The sequence below is a fragment of the Rana temporaria genome, chromosome 9 (assembly GCF_905171775.1).
Source record: "Rana temporaria chromosome 9, aRanTem1.1, whole genome shotgun sequence".
Lineage (NCBI taxonomy): Eukaryota > Metazoa > Chordata > Amphibia > Anura > Ranidae > Rana > Rana temporaria.
In genome coordinates, this window is record NC_053497.1 from 132,420,108 (window position 1) to 132,434,575 (window position 14,468).

Genomic DNA, 14,468 nt, shown 5'->3' on the forward strand with positions numbered 1-14,468 from the left:
TCATTTTCATTTCTCATTGGGCGCAGCTGAAATCAACGATCAAGTTTACAAAATCAAGATCATTATTCTGTTTTTTTGGGGGGGCTTTGTGATTTCAGCCTATTATGTATTCAGGAAAGATAATTTGATTTTTTGGGTCTCATGTTTTTTTTTTCAAATGTTTTGGTGCTGAACCAGAACCAGAACCAGAATGTGAATGCGCCTCGAATCGCTCTTTAAAAAGATGTGTGACTCTTAGGTTAGGTGCTTTCATAACTCACTGCTGCCATCTAGTGCTCAGATAATAGAATGTGACACAGAAGTGATTTCTGTGGGAATGTTACCAAACCCTTACAGACCAATCCAACTATAGAACCACAATGACTAGCTCCCATGGTAGCCTATGAAGAAAACCTTTTGTTATATATACAATAAGCAGCAAAAAGGAAAAATTACAAAAACAGAAATCACTTTATAGACTTAAGAGTTTGACTAAAATATCATCATAGCATTCATAACAACGAACTTCATAAAATTAAAGCAAATATTTGACAATTTGTTAATGGCAACATCGCTAATTTACTGTCCTGCTGCAGAAACAAATCTTTCCTTCACCAGAGACTAGAGGGGCAAATCTGTCCTGTACCAGTTACTAGAGGGGCAAATCGGTCCTGTACCAGTTACTAGAGGGGAAAATCTGTCCTGTACCAGTTACTAGAGGGGAAAATCTGTCCTGTACCAGTTACTAGAGGGGTACAAATCTGTCCTGTACCAGTTACTAGAGGGGTACAAATCTGTCCTGTACCAGTTACTAGAGGGGCAAAATCTGTCCTGTACCAGTTACTAGAGGGGTACAAAACTGTCCTTAAAATATTTTTAAACCCACAACAGTAAAATCAGTCTGTATATGCAGTAAATCATGCTTGTTCTACTCACTGTGGAACCTAAGGGGTTAATCCTCTGCATTGTGTAAAGAAGGCTGCTTAATCCTGTCCCCTTTGATCCTCCCCTTCTTACACTGTCCCCAATATGTTTCCTGATAAAACTGAAAAGGCCTCGCTGTTCCAGGTGAAGTAAGTATGCCTGATGGAACCTCCAAACAAGTGTCAGCCCCGGCCCGCCTCTGTTTTTTTTTCTTTCAGAGAGCTCCTTAAATTAATTACTTGGTTGCACTTTAAGGGGAATTTCAAGTGTGGTGCAATGGGGTGTTCGTGCTGTCACCATTATTTATGGTGGCAGAATGTTCTGATCCACCACTAACCAGAAGGCATTTGATATTGGTTCCTTCTTTAACTGCAACACTAGTTATGTAGTGTATCTGATTACATGTGCTATATGCCATCCCAGTCTTAGTTCATAGGGTTAAAAATTGAGTTGGCCCACCCTTTGCAGCTATAACAGCTTCAACTCTTCTGGGAAGGCTGTCCACAAGGTTTAGGAGTGTCTATGGGAATGTTTGACCATTCTTCCAGAAGCACATTTGTGAGGTCAGGCACTGATGTTGGACGAGAAGGCCTGGCTCGCAGTCTCTGCTCTAATTCATCCCAAATGTGTTCTATTGGGTTGAGGTCAGGACTCTGTGCAGGCCAGTTAAGTTCCTCCACCCCAAACTCGCTCATCTATTGCTTTTTTGAACCTTGCTTTGTGCACAGGTGCGCAGTCATGTTGGAACAGGAAGAAGCCATCCCCAAACTGTTCCCACAAAGTTGGGAGCATAAAATTATCCAAAATGTCTTGGTATGCTGATGCCTTAAGAGTTCCCTTCACTGGAACTAAGGGGCCAAACCCAACCCCTGAAAAACAACCCCACACCATAATCCCCCCTCCACCAAATTAACTTGTCTCTAATTTGCACATCTGTAATGAGCTTTGCATCGCTTCAAATTAATAGATCCAGCTGAGCATTTTTTCACATTTTTCATCCATTTCATGAAATTGTCCTGCAATAAGTTTAAGATATGACAAGCATTTTTGTGTGCAGCTCCATTTGGCCAATCAAAATCCTGATAAAATAGTCCATAATATTAACATTATATTAACAGAAAGGAGAACAGATCCTGAAGCTGACTCCAGCCCTCCTCTTGTCCTCCTCCAGACTCTGCACATTCTGCTTCCCAGCTCCACCCCCAGCACAAGCGAAGGGGGTTCACTGTGGTTAGGGATGAGCCGAACACCCCCTGGTTCGGTTCGCATCCAGAACATGCGAACAGACCGAAAGTTCATGCGAACATTCGAACACTGTTAAAGTCTATGGGACTCGAACGTGAGGAATCAAAAGTGCAAATTTTTAAGGCTAATATGCAAGTTATTGTCCTAAAAAAGGTTTGGGGACCTGGGTACTGCCCCAGGGGACATGTATCAATGCAAAAACAAGTTTTAAAAACTGCAGTTTTTTCAGGAGCAGTGAAAAAAAAGAAGTGAAATATTCCTTTAAATATCGTACCTGGGGGGGGGGGGGGTGTCTATAGTATCTCTCAGGTCACCTGTGGCCAGGTGACAAGTGCACCCCATTGGGGTCAGGGATGCACCACAGGGTAGTGAACCCTATAGCCGACTGCTGCGAACAGAGAGGAAGCGTGAGCCCAAGATTCCCCAGGGCGCAGAGTCCAAGGTCCAGCAGGTGTTCACCAGAGCCTCTAGTGGTGAGGATGGCCTTCGCTGCAACTGAACCCAGGTCGTGGCCCCTGGGGTCCCCCAGGTCACGCTCCGTAGGGAGAGAGGGGAAGCAGTCACTGAGGACACAAGGGATAGTGATGGGTAATCCGAGGTCGGGGCAACAGGCAGACAAAGGTAACCAAGGGACAGGCCAAAAGGTCAGGGTCACAGGCAAACAGGAGTAGTCAGAGACGAGCCAAAATCGGTACACAGAAAGGTAAACGTAGCATACGGCAGACAGGAACAAGCTAACAAAGTTGAACAGCAAAGCAGACCAGCAGTGCAGTGGTTAATATAGGCTTCCTGGGATGGCCTAGGGTGGAACCATACAGGGAGGAGAGGTGATAAGAGACAGCCAGAGAGAGAGTCAGGCCTCTTATGAACACATGGAGACAGGTAAGCTGCCAGACTTTATTGCATATCCATGACAGTATCCCTGTAAAGTGGTGCATGTTTCCTGTGTTTAGAACAGTCCCTGCAAAAAATGAAATTTCTAAAAAAAATAAGTCATTTAAAACCATTGAGAAAAACAGCATGGGTAGCCCCCCCCCCCCCCCCCAGCCCATTACCAGGCCCTTTGGGTCTTGTATGGATATTAAGGGGAACCCTGCACCCAAATTAAAAAAATAAAATGAGTGGGGCCCCCAGGACCTATATACTCTGAACAGCAGTATACAGGCGGTCCAAACAAGACAGGGACTGTAGGTTTGTGTTTAAGTTGAAACTGTTTGTAATTTAAACAGGTACATTTTGTAAGTGTAGCTCCAGCCAAAAACATCTATTTTAAAGATTTTTGGATAACATAGGGAAGGGTTATCACCCCTGTAACATTTGTTTTGCTGTCTGTGCCCCTGTTCAGAAGATTCAGAAGATTTCAACTCACTTTCTGTCCCAATGACAATTGGATTTTGAAAACTTGGGTTTTTTAGGGAAACAAGGATTGGTGATAAAGCATTAGTGTAGACACCTTTTTCCCATATTAACTCTTACAGGAGAGAATTTCCCCTCCATGGGGTAGATTTCCTCTCACTTCCTGTTGTCTCCCTCCGTTTGTAAGTAGGAGTCATTTGTAAATCAGATGTTTGAAAGTAGGGGACTGCCTGTATATACTATACGGCCTGCCCTATATACTCTGCAGAAAATTGGGACGTAGGTGTTGGTGGTACCAGAACACTGAAAGCCCTCACAGTTACTCTAGTTGAGCGCAGGAACTAGCCCTGTTGCAAAATATTACAGCAAAAATTGTAATTACACGCCCCTGTTAAACAGGGGCAGAAAAATTGGGCCTTAGCCACTGGTGCTGGTGCCACAACACTGCAACCCCTCAAAGATACTCTAGTTGAGCGCAGGAATAAGCCCTGCTGCAAAATATTACAGCAAAAATTGTAATTACATGCCCCAGATAAACAGGGGCAGAAACATTGAGCCTTAGGCACTGGTGCTGGTGCCAAAACACTGCAACCCCTCATAGATACTCTAGTTGAGCGCAGGAACAAGCCCTGCTGCAAAATATTACAGAAAAAATTGTAATTACATGACCCTGGGCAGGGGCAGAAAAATTGGGTCTTAGCCACTGGTGGTGGTGCCCAGAACCAAAATTGTTCTTAGAAGCTATCAACATGAACATTAAGGAGGAATAGGATAGTCACTCAGCATAACAGGATAGTCACTCAGTATCACCATAGGCAGTCTTGAAGGGATCTCACATTCATAAAAAAATGTATCAGTTACATCAGCATCGGGTGCTTGGTGGCTGGTGATCCAAGACTGATTAATTTTTATGATGGTGAGCCGATCAACCGAGTTGGTGGACAGGCGCATTCTGTGATCGGTTACAAAGCCTCCAGCAGCACTGAATGTGCGTTCCGAAAAGAACGCTGGAAGCAGGACAGGTCAGTAGCTCAATTGCATACTGTGCAAGCTCTGGCCAGTGATCCATCCTCAAGACCCAGTGACCCAGTGGATTTTCGGTTAGAAAGGTCTCCAAGTCTGATCTTGCCCCTAGGTTTTCCTGCACCATGTAAATCAGACGCTGGCGATGGTTGCTGGAACCGATCAGACCTTGGTGCTGTGGACTAAAAAAATTGTCTGAACGCATCGGTCAGACGGCCACCTTCTCCACCCCTCCTTCTGTGACTGACCGTAGCCTAAGCAACATGTTGTCGAAGACCAGGAAATTGAAACCTACCAGACTCTGGAAAAGCATTGCACAAACCTTTCTGCAAGGCCTCCCGAAGATGTTTCATCCTCTGCTCCCTCTTCGACGGCAAGATAAGTTCCGCAACCGTACCCTTGTAACGTGGTTCAAGAAGGGTTGCCAGCCAATAATGACCCCTCTCCTTGATACCACAAATCCGAGGGTCCTTTCGCAGGCTTTGCAGGATCAGGGAGGCCATGCACCATAGGTTTGCTGAGGCATTCGGTCCGGAGTCCTCTGGGTCACTAAGGACGACATGATGCGCAGCCACCTCCTCCCAGCCACATACAAGTCCATGGGTTTCTGAGGACTGTAAACGATTCCTTGAAGACTGCTGCTGATGCTGAGTGCTAGGCTCCATCTCCATGCTGACACAATCCTCCTCCTCCTCCTCCTGTGTGATCACTGATGCATGCACTGTCACTGCTCACCATCCTCGTAGCCTCCTCAAATGGTGACATGACAGTGCATGCATTCTTGATCATGAGCTACTGGTGTGGCGAAAAAAAAGCCATGCTCCTCTGACCGTGTCCTGGTGCCATAGTCGCACAGGTACTCATTGATGGCCCTATGCTGCATGTGCAGCTGCTGCAGCATGGCCAACGTTGAGTTCCACCTGGTGGGCATGTCAAAGATTAGGCGGTTCTTGGGCAGGTTGTATTCCTTTTGGAGGTCAGCCAGCCGAGCACTGGCATTATATGACCAGTGGAAATGCACACAGACTTTCCTGGCCTGCCTCAGGAGATCCTGTAAGCCCGGGTACCTGCACAAGAACCGCTGCACCACCAAATTAAGGATGTGAGCCAAACAGGGCACATGGGTCAAGTGTCCCTGTCAGAGGAGGTTGGGGCCATTGTCGCAAACCACCATTCCTGGCTGAAGCTGGCATGGTGTCTACCACCTCTGAGCCTGCCCCTGCAGAGCTGACTGAATCTCTGCCCCAGTGTGGCTCCTGTCCCCTAAGCACACCAGCTCAAGCACCGCATGGCATCTTTTTGCGTGAGTGCTTGCATAGCCCCTTGAACGCCTATGGAGCACCGCTGGTTCCAGGGACAAATCTATAGGGGAAGAGGCCATGGAGGAAGAAGAAGAGGAGGGGGTGGAGGAAAGAGGTGTGTCAGAATCACCACTAGTATCATTTTGGAGGTGGAACAAGCTCAAACAATACTGCACCATGTCTTGCATCCTTCCCAGCTGCCAGCAGAGTCACCCAATGCGCCGTGAAACATAGGTAACATCCCTGTCCATGCCTGCTGGACCATGAGTCAGCGGTAATATGCACCTTACCGCTGACTGCCCTGTCCAGCGAGGCCAAGACATTGCTTTCCACATGCCGGTAGAGAGCCGGAATCGCCTTCCGTGAAAAAAAGTGGAGTTTGTGAACCTGCCACTGACATACCACACATTCCACAAATTCACGAAAGGGGGCAGAGTCTACCAGCTGAAAAGGCAGCAGTTAGAGTGCTAGCAATTTTGCCAAGCTAGCAATCAGCCGCTGGGCATGTGGATGGCTGGGACCAAATTTCTTTTGCTGGTTTAGCAACTGGGGTAGGGAAATTTGCCTGCTACAATTGGACGTTGGTGTAGCGATAGCAGATTGCCTGCAAGTACTTGGCACACCTAATTTTACACCTTTCAGTGCAGGTTCCTGAGAGAACTGAAGGTATAATGGGGTTGGAAATCACAGCTGATGAGGAGCAAGGAAAAGTCCGCCTTATTTTTTGGTGTGGGTCTTTTAAGTACACTTGCCAACAGACTGCATGGGAGTTTGACATATGTCTGGTCAAGCTGTTTTGGCCACGCTTGATACGCTTCAGACATATGTTGCAACGGTGCGATCTGCTGCACACATCTCAAAAAAGGCCCACACCAAAGAACTTTTGGAAAAACGCCTGGAGTCAGCAGCACCCTGCACATGCAGAGCTCTGCGGTGTGATGCAATCAGTTGGCTGCCCTAAAGCTGGCCCCTGGAGGGCATCCTGCCTCATTGGAGATGTGCCTCATCCTCTCTCCTATCAGGCACCCATGTAGAGTCAGCGACCTTATCATCCCCTCCCTCCTCGTCACTGGAGCAAACCTGGCAATATGCTTCAGCTGGGGGAACACAACAGTTTGTTGTCCTTCTTGGGCATCCCCTCTCCCTGGGCTCATGTTACTGCCTTCCTCAAGCTGGGTACCATCATCGGAGCCTTCAAAACGCTGCACATCCCCCTCCAGCATGTACCCAACTGTGGTCGAACTGTTCAGGGAACTCCTCCGTGCATGATGGTGGGGCAAGGGAAGGAGTAACAGATGACCTGGAGCCGATGGAATAGGCTGCTTTGGCAGCACAGGATACAGGAAATCTAGCTGCACAGGATGCAGTGTTATATATATATATATACAAATCTGGGATGTATATATATATATATATACTGAATATACTGCAGTTAACTGAATCAACTGCCTGCCTGTAGTATATTAGGAACAGTGCAATAGGAACGGTGTGGGGCGTGTACTAAACCCCCTGAGCCATAATTGGCCAAAGCCACCCTGGCTTTGGGCAATTATGGCTCTCCGTTTTTTGCAAGCTGTGATTGGCCAAGCATGCGGGTCATAGTGCATGCTTGGCCAATCATCAGCCAGCGATGCCGCAGTGAATGATGGTCTGTGAAACGTAACTCGAATTTAGCGCGAACGACCGATTTTGTTCGTAGTTCGACGAAGGATCGAACATACGCAGGGATGGACTGGCCATTGGGACTACAGGGAGTTTCCCGGTGGGCCGATGGCTCAGTGGGCCGGCTTCAGTGACAGCGGCCTGGGAGTTTCTCACTTCTGCCTAATCTTGTCCCATGAGGGGGGGGGGGCACCAAACTGATTCTTTGCCCCGGGAGAAATAATGTCTAGCTTCCCCACTGGTACTGCCTATAAGAGTACCAGTACCAGCCGTTCTACTCTAATAAAGTAAAACGGCTAGTGAAGTGGGAGAGGGGGCTTGGGTGGCCGGGGGGGGGGGTGTGCGGGAGTTGTCCGGCCGCTGTGGGAGAGACCTGTCAAAGTGGGCCAGTCTGGATGAAGTCCAGGGCCAAATTTTTGTCCCAGTCCAGCCCTGAACATACGATGTTCGAGTCGAACATGAGTTTGACTTGAATACAAAGCTCATTCCTAGTGGTGATTAAATACCACCAAAAGATCTATTTGTGTGAAATAAATGATACAAATTCCATTTGGGTCCAGTGTGACATGGCCGCGCAATTGTCATTCAAAGTGTCACATCGCTGAAAGTTGGCCTGGGCAGGAAGGGGGTAAAAGTGCCCCCCGCTCGTCCCTGACTCCCGTGCGCATGCCCGGCAAAACACGCTGCACGACCGCGCAATTGTCAGTTAAAGCGACGCAGTGCCGAATCGCAAAAAAGTGCTCTGGTCTTTGACCAGCAATATGGTCCGGGGCTTAAGTGGTTAAAGTAGCGCAGTGCTAAATAGCAAATTTTACGGAGATGAAATGGTTAAAAGCTGCTAGGGATTCATTGTGTTCCCATACTCCAACGCTGAATTAAACCAATCACTGAGGGAGAGTTGGTCCTCTGTGGGAACAGAGCACAGGCAGTGTGGGGCAGTGTAAGGCAACGTGGGTCGACAATGTGAGGCAGTGTGGGACAGTCCTGGGACAGTGTAAGGCAGCGTGGGTCGACAATGTGAGGCAGTGTGGGACAGTGTAAGGCAACGTGGGTCGACAATGTGAGGCAGTGTGGGACAGTGTAAGGCAGTGTGGGACAGTGTAAGGCAGCATGGGACAGTGTGAAGCAGTGTGGGACAGTCCTGGGACAGTGTAAGGCAGTGTGGGACAGTCCTGGGACAGTGTAAAGCAGTGTAAGGCAGTGTGGGACAGTGTAAGGCAGCGTGGGACAGTGTGAAGCAGTGTGGGGCAGTCCTGGGACAGTGTAAGGCAGTGTGGGGCAGTGTAAGGCAGTGTGGGGCAGTGTGGGACGGTCCTGGGACAGTGTGAGGCATTCCTGGGACAGTGTAAGGCAGTGTGGGACAGTGTGAAGCAGTGTGGGGCAGTCCTGGGACAGTGTAAGGCAGTGTGGGACAGTGTGAAGCAGTGTGGGGCAGTCCTGGGACAGTGTAAGGCAGTGTGGGGCAGTGTGGGACGGTCCTGGGACAGTGTGAGGCATTCCTGGGACAGTGTAAGGCAGTGTGGGACAGTTTAAGGCAGTGTGGGGCAGTGTGGGACAGTGTAAGGCAGCGTGGGACAGTGTAGTGTGGGACGGTGTGAAGCAGTGTGGGGCAGTCCTGGGACAGTGTAAGGCAGTGTGGGGCAGTGTGGGACGGTCCTGGGACAGTGTGAGGCATTCCTGGGACAGTGTAAGGCAGTGTGGGACAGTTTAAGGCAGTGTGAGGCAGTGTGGGACAGTGTAAGGCAGTGTGGGACAGTGTAAGGCAGTGTGGGGCAGTGTGGGACAGTGTAAGGCAGCGTGGGACAGTGTAGTGTGGGACGGTCCTGGGACAGTGTGAGGCATTCCTGGGGCAGTGTAAGGCAGTGTGGGACAGTGTAAGGCAGTGTTGGACAGTGTATGGCAGTGTGGGACAGTGTAAGGCAGTGTGGGACAGTGTATGGCAGTGTGGGACAGTGTATGGCAGTGTGGGACAGTGTAAGGCAGTGTGGGACAGTGTATGGCAGCGTGGGACAGCGTGAGACAGTGTAAGGCAGTGTGACACAGTCCTGGGACAGTGTAAGGCAGTGTGGGACAGTGTATGGCAGTGTGGGACAGTGTATGGCAGTGTGGGACAGTGTAAGGCAGTGTGGGACAGCGTGAGACAGTGTAAGGCAGTGTGACACAGTCCTGGGACAGTGTAAGGCAGTGTGAGGCAATCTGGGACTGGGACAATGTAAGGCAGTGTGAGGCAATCTGGGACTGGGACAATGTAAGGCAGTGTGAGGCAATCTGGGACTGGGACAGTGTAAGGCATTCCTGGGACAGTGTAAGGCAGTGTGAGGCAATCTGGGACTGGGACAGTGTAAGGCAGTGTGGGACAGTACTGGGACAAGAACCTTCCATTTAATCTTCTCTCTCATAGCTCCTCTGTGATGCTCAGCAACAGCAACAGTTTATCAGAAGCTGGAGGCGGAGACACTACGCCAAGCTCCTCCCCCGTTTCTGACCGCTGAGCTCACTCGGCAATGGGTGGGTGGGGCTGATCACGTGCCCTGGAAGTGACGTCTAACACCGGGACAGGCGGAGGACTTGAATCGCTCGGTCAGTGAGTGCGATGGTGTGTGCGGGGCGGAGGGATATCGGCGGGCGCCGTGTACATATATAATAGCGGTAACACGTGGGCGAGGACTATTTTCCGGGCCGCTGTGCTCGTTGTAGGGCACGTTATATGTTTACAGTAATAGCAGAGGAGAGTTCATAGGGGAATATGGGTGATTACTATAGTTAGGAAATAATAGTGAGCCTGAGAGAAAAGAACTAGCGGCCGGCTGGAAGATGAGAGGATTTGTTTCCAGCTAGGGAGCTCCAGTCTTCACACGGTGCCTACAACTACAGCTGACGCTAGTGTCCCATACTGCGGGTGTGCCTGACCCCCCTGCGCAATGTTATGGTTCCTCCCACTCCTCACTACAGAATACAGGACATAAGGGGCTGGTCGGAGGTACCACAATATACAGCAGGGGGGACCAGGTATCCCCCAAAATGTCAGATAACAACCTCCCGCAGAGCTCTGTGTATCTATAACCAAAGCTTCTTATTTTTAGTTTCAGATGGAGTGGGAAAGGATTTTTTAGAACCTCGTTCAGCATTTATTACTATCAGAGGAGATTCCTTCACTTCCTGTCTGGTAAAAATGTTGTCCCCAGAACAGAAAGTGAAGCAGAATCTCTACCGGAGCCTGGGCAGGCACACACCTTTCCCAACTCTATCCAAAGCTACAGAAAACAAGGGTTGGGTATACATGCACTCTAAGGGCCAACTGACCCAGGTTTAAAGCGGAATTTTACCCATAACAACTTACTTCTTGCTGGAGGCGGCCATTTTACTGAAGCCCAGAGCAGCAGTAAATCATAAAGCCAAATTAAACCCATCAATTTAATGGTTTAAAAAAAACAGTTACATTCCTGGCATGCTGGGATTGCTAACTGTCACATTTGATTGTGTCTTCTATCAAATAATTGGGCTATATAAGGTATTTACTGGCTAGAAAATAGCTTTGAACCCCAAATATATTACATTTTTATTTTTTAGCAAAGACCTCAGAGAACAACATGGTGGTTGTTGCAATATTTTATGTCACACGCTATTTTCTCAGCAGACTTTCAAATGCAATTTTTTTTTAACTACTTCCTGCCCACTGCACGGCCAGAAAAGGGGCGCTTCCTCCTGTGTGGACGTTCAGGAATGTCCCTCAGAAGTAGGGGGGGAATTGCGCATGTCCGTGCAGTGGTGCGATCCAGATACGCTCGTGTCCCCTGGACACTGCGCATCTCGCAATTGAAGGAGGGCGCTCTGATTGGCCCTCCTGATCACATGACGGCTGTGCCCAATCACAGTCGTCATGTGATGAAAATAGAGAGCCGGTTGCCAGCCGATCAGCTCTCCTCACACAGAAGTTGTCAGTGAGGAGAGGAGAGCAGATCTCTGCAACCGGCTGGTAATCGGTGAGTATGAGCGTTTTTTACACACTGATCACCGGCCTGGTGTTCCCACACAATGTAAACACACAAAGTCCACAAAACACTGTCCCCACACAGTAAAAACATATGTGCCAGTAAAATCACATGTCCCATTGATCATCTGTACATGTTCATTTGCGTACATATGTCCGTGATCACACAAACCAATTACTATACACGTAACAGGATTTTTTTTACCAAAGACATGGGATCACGCCGATCCCTTGCATGTGTTATTTGAACACTGTTTACATTTGTGTTTTTTCTGCGCGGGTGGTTGCGGCTGTGGGAAAAGGTGTGGACCGGCAGCGCAAATCACCCGCACCCATGTGAACTTAGACTTAAGATGGAACTTTACCCATAACGTAATAATCAAAAAAAAAAGTTCTTTAGCAAGGAACATACATTCCACATAAATATGATGCAAAAATAAGTGCGTGCTGTATATTGTCTCCAACATTGCTCCTGTTTCTTCTTGCTGGAGGCGGCCATTTTTCTGAAGCCAAGAGCCCCTGAACAGCAGTAAATCATTAAGTGGAACTAAACCCATTGATTTAACGGTTTCAAAAAACAGTTGGCAATCCTGGCATTCCAAGAATGTAACACATTTGCTTGTTTCCTCAAATGGCTGGTAACTAATCACATGTGCTTCACCATAGCAGTTGCAGATCAAACATAAGCAGCTTCCCTGGCTGTAAAGGAATGGAGGGTTTAATTACGCTTTAAAGCAGAGCTCCACCCAGGGGGAAGCTCTGCTTGTCTGACTCCCCCCCCCCCCTCTGCTGCCACCTTTGGTACTTTTTGAGGGGGGGCGGGTACCTGGTTTGCCGTGGTGAACTGAGTCGAAAGTTCAGCCCCTCCCCTTCTTTCCCTGCAGTCTTCTGGGACACTTTACAGGTCCCAAAAGACTGTGGCCCATTCACAAAGCACAATACATTTCATGCATGCACAGAAGGAAACTGGATAAGATGCCAGCGCCAGCACCTAATAGCCGATTGAATATTGGCTCAGGTGAAGACATCGCTGGATCCCTGGACAGATAAGTGCCCTAATATTAAAAGTCAGCAGTTAGAGTATTTGCCTTTTTTCTGAAGGAGCCTGAAGCTCCTCTTTAAGACTGTCAGCAGATCGGCCTCTACAAACTCGGCAGTGCCTAAAAATAGAGAGCAACTGAGCATGTGCAGAGCAGGGTGAGACAGTGTATTACTGGATTTTAAACATAAATAGACCAGGGGTGTCCAAACTTTTTTCAAAGAGAGACAGATTTGATGAAGTGAACATGTGTGAGGGCCGACCATTTTGCCTGACATTCTTTGAACCATTAAAATTCAGTCTAAGTGTATTTGTTCAAGCACTAACACACTGCCCAACAAGAATTCTCTTGCCTTCATGGCTGTGTGTGGTGAAGAGATAAGCTCAGGCGTATTATTTGGATATACCGTATTTATTGGCGTATAACACGCACCTTCAGTTTAAGAGGGAAGTTTCAGCAAAAAAACGTAACATTTTAAATAGAGAACTGTGAAGCAAAATAAGGGTCAGTGCCCATCTGCAGACCCCCAATTTCCAGGAATGCAGCACCCACCATTGCCAGGATTGCAGCACCCACCATTGCCAGGAATGCAGCACCCACCATTATCAGGAATGCAGCACCCTCCATTGCCAGGAATGCAGCACCCATCATTGCCAGTAATGCACTCACCATTTCCAGGAATGCAGCACCTATCATTGCCAGGAATGCAGCACCTATCATTGCCAGGAATGCAGCACCCACCATTGCCAGGAATGATCAGTGTCCATCTGCAGCCAGCCATGGCCAAGTGTCCATCTGCAGCCAGCCGTGGCCAATTGTCCATCTGCAGCCAGCCGTGGCCAAGTGTCCATCTGCAGCCAGCCGTGGCCAAGTGTCCATCTGCAGCCAGCCGTGGCCAAGTGTCCATCTGCAGCCAGCCGTGGCCAAGTGTCCATCTGCAGCCAGCCGTGGCCAAGTGTCCATCTGCAGCCAGCCGTGGCCAAGTGTCCATCTGCAGCCAGCCATGCCTTATTCGTTTTAAATTTTGCCGCCGGGATAGGAGCCGGATGTCCTGTGTATTCAGCTGTACTCGGCTCCTCTCGCAGTCCCGCCCCTTGGCCCAGCTTCTATGATGGACACAACACACGTCCAATGGCGGGACTACGAGTGGAGCCGAGTACACTCGGCTCGGGCTATTACGGCGGCGCTCGTTCACCTGACAGGCAGCGGGGATCGGCGCAAAAGTGCGTGTTATACGCAGATGAATACGGTATATATATTTTGTGGCCCCGGCGCTGGGAGATAGTCCGCGGGCCAGACTTTGGACATGCCTGTTATAGACACTTATTTTTAGACCCCTTTCACACTGAGGGCGTATTGCAAGCGCCATAGCGTTAAAAATAGCGCCTGCAATCCACCCTCAAACAGCTGCTCCAGTGTGAAGGCCCAGAGGGCTTTTTACACTGGAGCGTTGTGCTAGCAGGACAGTAAAAAAAAGTCCCGCTAGCTGCATCTTTGGAGCCGTGTGTTTACCGCTCCTGCCCATTGAAATTAATGGGACAGCGCGGCTATACCGCTCGCAATGCGCTGCTTCAACAGCGCATTGCGGGTGGTTTTAACCCTTTCTCGCCCACTAGCGGGGGTTAAAAGCGCCCCGCTAGCGGCCAAAATGCGCCGCAAATTCACCCATAGTGTCGGCGGTAAAAATATAGCGGCGTTTTACCGCTGACGCTATGTCCGGCTCAGTGTGTAAGGGATCTTAATGTAATACAGATATACCTGCAGAAAAGGCCAGCCTGAAATCATCTATTCTAGCAGGACTTCAACCCCTCTAACTGCCACTGTTGTTGGACAAAAGTCTGTTAAAGTGGAACTAAACCCATTGATTTAACAATTTCAAAAACAGTTACATTCTTGGCATGACGGGAATGTAACTGTCACATTTGCTTGTGCTTCCAAACAAACTGT

The 14,468-nt window shown here is 48.7% G+C and overlaps 1 protein-coding gene across 4 annotated transcripts in view; it reads left to right on the forward strand.

Moving 5' to 3' along the window:
* Positions 1-9,985: 9,985 nt before the first annotated feature.
* The window catches only part of HDAC6 (histone deacetylase 6), a 126,387-nt gene continuing 121,904 nt past the window's right edge, over positions 9,986-14,468 (forward strand). For 3 of the 4 annotated variants that reach the window (XM_040324559.1, XM_040324562.1, XM_040324561.1), the window contains exon 1: positions 9,986-10,070. The gene's annotated coding sequence lies outside the window, so the exon portion shown is untranslated. Of the gene's footprint in view, positions 10,087-14,468 lie in introns of all 4 variants that reach the window. The other variant, XM_040324560.1, reaches the window with a different exon arrangement.